This window comes from Zingiber officinale, chromosome 6B (genome assembly GCF_018446385.1).
Source record: "Zingiber officinale cultivar Zhangliang chromosome 6B, Zo_v1.1, whole genome shotgun sequence".
In the NCBI taxonomy this organism is placed as follows: domain Eukaryota; kingdom Viridiplantae; phylum Streptophyta; class Magnoliopsida; order Zingiberales; family Zingiberaceae; genus Zingiber; species Zingiber officinale.
In genome coordinates, this window is record NC_055996.1 from 90,457,209 (window position 1) to 90,467,854 (window position 10,646).

At 33.5% G+C, this 10,646-nt stretch overlaps 1 pseudogene; it reads left to right on the forward strand.

Annotated features, from left to right (window-relative positions):
- The first annotated feature begins 252 nt into the window (after positions 1–252).
- LOC121993089 lies at positions 253–10,646 on the forward strand (annotated as a pseudogene).

The window sequence follows — 10,646 nt, forward strand, 5'->3', positions numbered from 1 at the left end:
GAACTAGAGGAGTTCCTCCAAATTAATCGCAGTCATCTTGATTGTAATTGATAAGCTAAGGAAAGAAATAAGGGGTCACAACTCACAATTGTATTTTACTTCTTGCAATAAAAACATTAAATTCGATCCTGAAAGTCTCCCTCTTCGGTCCCATGCCTGCACGACCACGAAAAGAAGGGATGGACTTTTTCCCACTGCATGCATATCAAATTATATATAATAAGCTTTTGATGCAGCATGTAGCTTGTTGTTAAGCAGCTCGATCGGCTTTCTTCTTCTTCTTCTTCACAGCCAACTTCCAAGGTTAACAATGGCGTTCTCCTTCACGGTTCTGTACTGTTTGCTGCTCCGTGCGTCGCTGGAGAGAGCAGCGGCTCAAACTCAACCTAAGACAGATCCTGCTGAAGGTATATGTGTCTGTGTTAAATCTCATATTGCACGACACTGACTTTACAAGTCCCCATGGCCGGCCTCCACGAGGCCCGGTCTCGCGCGAAGCCGCTTAGTTTTTTTTTTAATAATTTGTTTTAAGCCGTTGAATTTGTTTTTTTTTTCAAATTTTTTTTTTTCTTGTTTTAATTGTTAATTTTTTTGTTTTCAACGATTAATTTTTTTTTCCTTTTAAAATTTTGCACCTTCCTCTCCCTATTTTAATATTTTTAATTTTTTTTATTCTTAAACACACAAAAAAAATTTTAAAATTTTTTTTATTATTTTCCTTCAAGAAAAAATCGATTAATATAAAGTAAATTTAATTTAATTTAAATCTATGTAATCCTAATTATTAGGTCTAGATTTTAATTAATCATAATTTTAAACTTTTATTTTAGTCTATAAGTAAGCTAAGTATTTATAATAATTACATAACTTTTTACGGAACCAAATAGCTAAGTTTCTTAAATACTCAATTCACGTTTCCTCCAAATAGGACACACAACTAAAGGATGTTGGGTTCATGGGCTGCCCGCTACGAGCGCTTTCCGATTTACCCTAGTGGCCAGTAAGAAACTTCCGTGGAGTCGGACTGATCATCCTAAGCTCGACGTTACCCAGTCTAGTTAATCATTTTTTTTAATACCCAATTCACATGCCCACGGGGCTATGGTATAACGACAGGATATCTAGGTTGTCATCCAGGTACCCATGGTTCGATCCCTAGTATGACGAATTTGTAGGAATTTTTTCTCTAAATGGGCCACGCAACCACCACAAGCGCTTCCCTTATTCATATTTAAAAAATATGAATAAATTATTTATTTCGATATATTGTGTTAGTTTCGATCTATATTCATATCCTCAAACATCAATTTAGTCTAATATATTGAGATCAATGATTTTTTTTAATACAATAATTTTTTTAATACAAATTAGATTTTTTTAACGCATTCGTATTTTAAAAATTAATGCTTTTAATATATTGTGCGAAATTAATATTTAATGGCATGAATATAATCAGGAGATCTAGACAAATATATATGACTTGGTTTTATATAATTCTGAGTTCTATAGGTCTATAAGTTTGTTTTGGCCCAAATCAGCTAATGGACTTAGTTCTATAGGTTTATAAGTTTGTTTTGGCCCAAATCGGCTAATGGACTTAGAGAGCTCGGAATTATTATCTTGGCCCCATAGAATTTTTCATTGCCCACTAAGATAGGTCGGGAAGTGCATGATGAATAGCCCAAAAATCTAACATCATTTAATTATACATCTTATTTAAAGAAAAATTCTTATAAATACATTATAATTAAAGATTGAAATACGGATATCTACGGATATCTCAATAATAATATAGCTCCATAGATATGATTTAGTTATTTAGGAACTTAGCTAGTGGTTTCAGTAACAAAATTAATAATTAAATATTATATATCAAAATCATAATCATAAATTTAATTTTGAAACACTCATTTGTTGACTTATTTAGGACATATATGAATACTTGCTCCAATATATATTAGATTAATTCACAGTAATAAAATATTTCACTAGTTGTTCGACTATAAAAGGCCGTTGTGCTATGATAAATGTCCCGTAATTTAATGAGAAGGAAGAATAACGGAAAAATAAAGTTTGGAAATGGAAAGGAAATCAATATTTTCATCGAAAAATGTCTTTCGTTAATGAATTTATTTATATATTTTTAATGAATTGTTGAATTAATAGGGCTGAGGAAGTTGGGAGGATGGAGTTGCATGATTTTGCCACCATTTAATTTATCCAATTTTAGTGATGAAGTAGTTTATTCAACAACTTTAGTCTCGGTATCCGAATCCACCACTCACTTGTAAACGCACTGATCAGATGTCGAAAATGGATCGGAACGAAGGTGCGAAAGATTCTGGTTTTAATCCTCTTTTCCCTTTTCCTTCACTGGGTTCGAGTAGATCCGTTCGTCTATGAAATGGATTTCATTGGAGCTCCTTTCTCAACGGTTTAATCTCTCTATTTATTTCTTGAAGATCTTTACATCATTCACTCGATATTTCATATTTATGTCCTGCGCTATGGTAAGAAAGATCAGAATTCTGTACAGTTCGGTAAAAGAGTTGTATATTTTAATGGCTCGGAGAGCCATTGACCTAATAAAGAAGTATTGCTCTTATATGGTAACAAGATGAAAATGCCTAGTTTTACCATAGCTAACTTGAGTTTATTGAAATGCTTGTAGTTGTGGCGTTGAACTCAATTCTAGGGAGATGGAGTCTGAAAGCATCGTCAAAATGGAATTTTAGTGGTGAACCGTGCAGTGGTGCTGCAGTCGATGAAACTAGCATAGATAATGATGACTTCAACCCAGGAATCAAATGCGACTGCGGTTACAGCAACAACACCTGCCATATCACTAAGCTGTATGATAAAATAGTGTGAATTTAGAGCTATTTCTTACTTTAGAGTTTCTATTACTCTTCTTTATGGGTATTTGGCAATTTTACGTCATCTCGTGTCACACGTGCTGATTTTCCTATCCAAAGAAAGGGAAAGGAAATCACATACAAGCATGCTTGGAGTATTAGATTATTGCTACTCCTCTACCTTTTTTGAGGAATTAATCACCAAGATTGTGTCGGGAATTTATGGTTCTTATGGTAAAGCTATTTCCTGTTTGAAATATGATTGACATAGTAATGCTTCAGTTTTTGTTGAAGAACTAGAAAATCAATGTGACTGATGACATTTATGAGCGTTCAACTTGTATGTCTAAATTACTAGTTTTGCTTAATTCTATCTTAATCCCATTTCATTCATATAGAAATCATAAACATTATACTTATTATGTTTGGATCAGCCCCATATGTACCAACATTTTCAATCACTAGGGTTGAATGGCGCATGATTCATTGCAATATATTTAATTTTAGCATCACTTATTGTCATGAATGGCCTACTAATGATGTAGTATAGTTTTAAATCACAAGTTTTGGCATCACCACACTTAATCACATTTCTCCTCTGTAACATGCACGAATAGTGTTTGAACCATTGCTAAACAGGAGCAAGAACCTCATACACATGTTCCTTTCTTTTTTTTGAGAATTTTTTCCTTTTCCTATAAATATGTGTAAATTTTATTCATGTTGCTTTCAGAAAGGTATTTTCCTTGGATGTGACCGGAACTATTCCGCTAGAGCTGCAGAATCTACCCTACCTCACTAATTTGTAAGATAGTTTATGTTCTTGATCGTGTAATTTAATTTTCACTTGTCTTTGAAGATAAACGGTTTCCAACTCTCTACATATCATATATCGTCATGCTATGCCTGAGGTTGATCCGTTGAATAGTTGTCTTCAATTGGCTCACACTATCTAAAGCAACATCAAAATGAGAACTTAACTATACAATATAACCCAATCAAGATACCAAAACTAATCATGATTACTTAGCATGATCAACTCGATAACCAAGCTAGAATTGAAGGTAACACATGGAATATGAGTACAAATGTGGAAAGCATATAAAGAGAAGCATGAATAATTATCCACAGTCTTTCATGGCAATACTATCGAAATTGCTTGATTATGGCAAATATATCTATTGCAGAAATTTAGGGAAGAACTGCCTCACTGGTCCTCTGCCTGCATTTTTTGGGAATTTTACTGGGATGGAATACTTGTAAGACTTTTTCACTTAATAAATGATCTAATTTTATTTTTCATTATCACTGTCTTCTAATCAGTTCATATGATCATCGTTAGAACTGTAGGGGTTAATGACTTGTCAGGGCCAATACCAAAGGAACTTGGGAACCTTCAGAAGTTAAACTCTCTGTAAATATAATTTTTAACTTGTTCCTGAGAGATTGTTTTCTTCCTTTTTTTTTCATTTCTGGCATAAAGTTTCTGAAATAAATGATCACATCCTAATGCACATGATTAGTAATATAATGATCATTAAATTTGCACCTTCCAAGTTTCTAAAGGAAAAGGAAAAAAAATACTTTTGCAGGGGTTTGGGAAACAACAATTTCACTGGTTCTATTCCCGCAGAATTTGGGAATCTGACCAACCTAAACAAATTGTCAGTTTTTCTTGCCTCTTGAATTCCCAATCACAATTACCTTACTGCATAATTGATACTCCTTTGTTCTACCGATCTATAGGTTTGTGGATAGTGCTGGACTTAGCGGTGAGCTACCTCCAACTCTGTCCAATCTCAAAATCATGACGACATTGTAAGTTCAACTAAAGTCTAACTTGGCTATATTATAGTTTAGTCCAACATGGAATCTCATTCTTTCTTCAGGCGGGTTTCAGACAATAGTTTCATGGGAAGAATACCTGATTACATAGGGGGATGGAGCAACCTAATCAGCTTGTAAGATTCAGTACTTTCATTCTAGAATCTCAAGCCATAGTTCCAACTACTTAGAAAAACTATACATGCATCAAACCCTGCTATTCAACTTCTATTTAAGGATATGTTCTTTTTTTTTTCATGATAAGTATTAGTTTCAGAATGGATTTTATAACTAAAGCATGTTTCTTATGATGATGTCAGCTTTTTGTCATAATTCAGATTTCAAAGTTGTCAAAATGAATATCAAGATTGGGATCAAATAGTAAAGAATCTCAAGTGTTATGCTATATTGGATTGATTAGATCATCGAAGCTGTATGAAAAATTTAAAAATATAAGAAAATTGTTTTCTATACAAGATAACCAAAGATATTTGAAAACTTATGAATAATGAATGTCATATTTCATTAAATACCATATTATTAGCAATACACAATATAAGTAATAAATAAAATAAAAGTTTAAGAAAATTCTGCATTAACATACAATATATTATCACAACAACAATCATAATGATATTTGATTATCAATACATATGTTATGTTATTTAGGTTATTAATGAGTAATTAAATCATATTTAATAATGTTAATTTAATTTCAATAGGCCAAAATAAATAAGAAAGCATATTCATTATGTATAAATACTAATTAATATTAGATTATTAATATATTATTTATAAAAGAAGATGGAGGGTTGTATTAGATCGAGATAACTTATGTAAATTGTCAACACAAACGTTAATCTTAACCATCAGATAAATGGCCGGATAAGAATCATGTCTTTAACCCAATTATTGAGATTCCTAACTTGTTTTAGTTAGTTTGGCCTTGAGAAGAGGGTTCTGCAACAACTGACATATGTTATTTAAAATATTTTCATTATGTAACTGTAACATGTACATCTCTATTCTATGTTCATTGTCACTAAAACTGCAGTTTGATATGTGATCATTTTTCATAGACAATTCGGATACTAGTTTTACTATTTTTCTTGATAGGCGCCTCCAAGGTAACTCCTTTGAAGGTCCAATTCCTGCAACATTTTCTAACCTCACCCAAATGACTGAACTGTAAGTTGTTTTATATAATGAATCAAGTGAGATTAATTCTTTTCTTGGTGCAAACTAAATTCAGTTCCTCAAGTGCTATGAATGTGTTAGATTTCTCTAATCTATGCTTTTGTGGCAAGCCCTCATTGCGTATAATGTTTCAGATTCACACAAAGCATCATATTTCTAAAGATCCAGAACTATAAATTCTTAATTGATTAAGAAAATATTGAACTTTCTTATGCAGAAGAATAGGAGAGATAATAAATGGGAGCTCTTCTTTGGAATTTATTAGTAACTTGACATCTTTGAGCACTTTGTAAGTTAACCTGGTTAAATTTGTTTTCTTGTTTAGCTTAGGCTTCATGTCCCATATAACGTCATAATTATTTTTGTAGAGTGTTAAGAAACTGCAAGATTTCTGATTCTATTCCACAAGACTTCTCACGATACACAAGTTTAAAGGACCTGTAAGCTTCTTATGCCTTGTATATGAGCTGTCAATCTGTGTAATGTTCCCTGATGTTCTAGACTTTTAGTAGTGGATCTCATCATTTTATTTAATGTCCATCTTGCCAATGATTTCACCATTCATAACTATTTGTTTCTACAGAGATTTGAGTTTCAACAATATAACAGGCCAAGTTCCTCAGTCTCTCTTAAATTTAAGTTCACTTCAATACTTGTGAGAAATGCTCAATTAGTCCTTCACACTTAATTTAGCATTTTTTTTTTGGGTCTGGATTGATCACTTTTTGAACTTAAAATCTTTACTCATCTACTTTTTAATCAGATTCCTTGGCAACAACAGCCTATCTGGTAACCTACCAGCCGAAAAGAGTAATTCACTAATGAACATGTATGTTTCTTGTTGCTTATGGCTTCAAACCTAGGTTTAAATTTCCATCTAGTTTAATTTCCTTATATGTATTCATCTGATTCTTATTATGTAGATTTCTGTGTTTCTTTGCAGTGACCTATCATACAATTATTTATCAGGAAGCTTTCCCTCTTGGGTTAATCAACAGAATCTAGAATTGTATGTGGTACACAGGAATCTTCTTTGATCCTATAAAAACTAGTTAATTCTAACATTGTTTCTGAAAATATTATCAATTAGAGCATCTGCTAACTCATTATCTTCAAGTACTCTTGAGCTTTAGTCAGACTAAAACATTTTCATCATATCAGTTTAGTTAGTTTCTTCATCCCTTTTTTCTCTTAATCTCGGGTATCCAGGAACTTGGTGGCAAACAACTTTGTTATTGACCCTTCCAACAGCAGGTACTTCCTTAATACAAAAAATTGTCCCAAGTGTTGTGTTTTTTTTGTGTGTAATGTATTTTTGTTTTTAAATCATTTTTCTTATGTTTGGTGATCTAAGCAGCCAATTGCCTTTGGGGTTAAAATGCCTTCAGCGTGATATCCCATGCAATCGTGGTTCTCCAAACTGTGAGAAACTACAACTTTGTTCACTGATAATTATGTGTTAACTCCTCTTGATAGAAATTTATTCAAACATTCATATTGATTCAGCATTATCTTTAAAATAATTCCAGATTATTCCTTTGGTATATTATGTGGAGGTAGTAGTCCGGTTAAATCTTCTGATGACATTGTGTATGAGACAGACAATGCAAATCTCTCAAGTGCATCATATTATGTGACAGACCCAGTTAAATGGGGTATTAGCAGTGTTGGAAATTTTCTAGATGCTGCCAATGCTAATTATATAATTAATCTCGCAACTGTATTCGAGAATACACTAGACCCAGATCTATTTCACAATGCAAGAATGTCTGCGTCTTCACTGAGATATTATGGTTTCGGTCTTCAGAATGGAAATTACTCCATAAGGCTTCAATTCTCTGAGTTTATCATCCTTGAAAGTACTTGGAAAAGTTTGGGTAGAAGGGTTTTTGATATCTATATTCAGGTATGACTTATGAAACTGAATTTTTAGCAATCTACTTTATTGAAATGATTTTCATTACAAAATTTAAAAAATAAAGTACTAAAGTGGAGAGCAAACGACGCATCACATGCTTGCATCAAAACTAACTCTGACTTTGCAATAAGTTTTGACTGATCTTGTACAGTGTGTATGATTTTCTAATTTAACTATAAATTTTTAAATATTTTAACATTATGTTTCCAAGGAGACTGCAAAAAGGTCAAATAACAGCTTGTAGTAGTAAGAAATGTTTCTATTGTTTCCACATTAACCATGCTTTCAATGTGAAGAACATACGATCATTGAACTGTTGCAATTTGCATGAAGTTACAAATTCTTTATGTTCTTTTTCTGTATATCTTTAGGGCGAACGTAGAGAGAAGGACTTTGATATAAGAAAAGAGGCCGGTGGGAGATCCTTTAGTGCTGTTGTTAAGGAATACATTTCTCCGGTAACAAACAATTTTCTTGAAATCCATTTCTTTTGGGCTGGAAAGGGTACTTGCTGCACACCGTATAGAGGATATTATGGCCCTTCCATCTCTGCTATTAGTGTATACCCTCATGGTAGTCACGCAAAGTAGATTTTTACTTTCTTATTTGATATGGCTAACTCCTAATATTTAGAATGACTGCAGATTTTACACCCAATGTATCAAACAAACCACTGACAGCAAGTCCTGAAAATGGTCATAAGCATAAGAGTTTAATTGCTGGTGTTTTGGCTGGTGTTGCAGTTGTAGTGTTCTTAGCTATATGTGCAACCTTTATATTAATTCAACGACATAGAAGGATAAATGAACAATCTAAAGGTACTTGTCAGCATATTAATCACTCATATAGCCATATCTTAATTAACATCTTAAATCTCTTTGCAAAATGTTAAACAGTATTAAAAGAACTAGATGTGAAACCTTACACCTTTAGTTATGCTGAACTGAGGGCTGCAACCGAAGACTTCAATCCTGCCAACATATTGGGAGAAGGAGGTTTTGGCCCAGTGTTTAAGGTAAGTATATTTTGTTCAGTGTATAACAAGTTTGCTTCTTTGCATCATCTGAATTGACACAATTACATAATTTGGATGGTTTACAAATTTTGTAAGAGCTTTGTGCATTTAAATTATTACCTAAATTAAAGAAGGAATTCATATTGGTCAATAATTTAATGGTGAACTGAAAATTGTTATTTTCTGTATTTTTATACTAAGCTACCAATCCTTTATCCATACAATAATAAGTTGGACCAATTGAAGCAAATTGGCTAACATGCAGGGCACACTAAGCAATGGAAGAAAAGTAGCTATCAAGAAACTCTCGACCACATCTTACCAAGGAAAGGGCCAGTTCTTGACAGAGATTGCAACCATATCTGCTGTGCAGCACCGAAACCTTGTAAAATTGCACGGTTGCTGTGTCGATGAAGAAAACCGGATTTTGGTGTATGAGTACCTAGAAAACCGTAGCCTTGATCAAGTAATTTTTGGTATGTTGTTATAGATGCTTAATAGATCATGGAAGGACACTTACATGTATGCTGTGGAGTAAATGATTTTGTTGTTTCTGAGTGCAGGGAAGAGAGATTTACATCTTGATTGGCCAAAGCGTTTTAATATATTATTGGGTGTAGCAAAAGGTTTAGCTTATCTCCATGAGGAATCAAGTGTTCGTATTGTGCATAGAGATGTCAAGGCTAGTAATATTCTACTCGATGCTGATCTTAACCCGAAAATCTCAGACTTCGGTCTAGCTAAGCTCTACGACGACAAGATTTCTCACATTAGCACAAAGGTTGTTGGTACAATGTAAGTGCTACTTCATCCGGTATCGATTTCACACTATAACTAATATTTGCTAATTATTGATATTGATTATGTTAAGTGGCTATTTGGCACCGGAATATGCCCTGAGAGGGCATCTTACAGAGAAAGCTGATGTCTTTGCTTTCGGAGTTCTAGCATTGGAGGTTGTTAGCGGAAGGCCCAACTCTGATCGACTTGATCATGAGACAGTTTACCTTCTTGAATGGGTACGTACGTATACACATGCTAATTATGGTGATATAACTAAATCCCAACATTTTATATCTGATTAATTGTATTAATTTACTTGAGTTCTTTGAAATGAATTAAGGCTGTAGCCTTTTTAAAAGAAAATCTCAGCTGAGACCAAATTCCTGTCTTAATTAGGTCTGGAATCTACTCGAGAACAATAAAAAAATAGAGGTGGTGGATCAAAGCCTAACATCATTTGACGAGGAAGAGGTCAACCGGGTCATTGGAGTAGCTCTACTTTGTACCCAAGCATCACCAGCGCATCGACCACCGATGTCGAGAGTCATGGCTATGCTTGTAGGGGATCTAGAAATCATGGATGTGACTGAGAGGCCTTCTTATTTGCTCCTGTGGCAATGTAGGGATGTGAGCAGCAGCAGCTCTGTAACAGCTGAGAATTCTGATGCTTCATACCGAAGACATGTACAAGTGAGACCTAGCTTTCCAGTTTGGAGCACTGACAGTGTGGAAACCAGAATTTTGTCTGTTGAATCGATTGGAAACAGTAGCATCGATGAGGGAAGGTGAACTTGGACTTGATCGCCATGGCTGAAACTTCTGTTAATGCAAGGTTGGACTCAGTTATACTGAACTCATGATCGGATCGACTGAATTTCAAATTTGTATGGTTTGCTAAAATATTTGGAAGTTGAATTTCTAAATTGTATGATTTGCTCAAGTTTGTAGAATGAATTACATGTTGGAAATCATTATATTACCACCGATTCCAACTTACATGTAGAGATTAAATTAGTTAGAAAAATCTCTTTAAAAATTGGTATAAATATTGTAT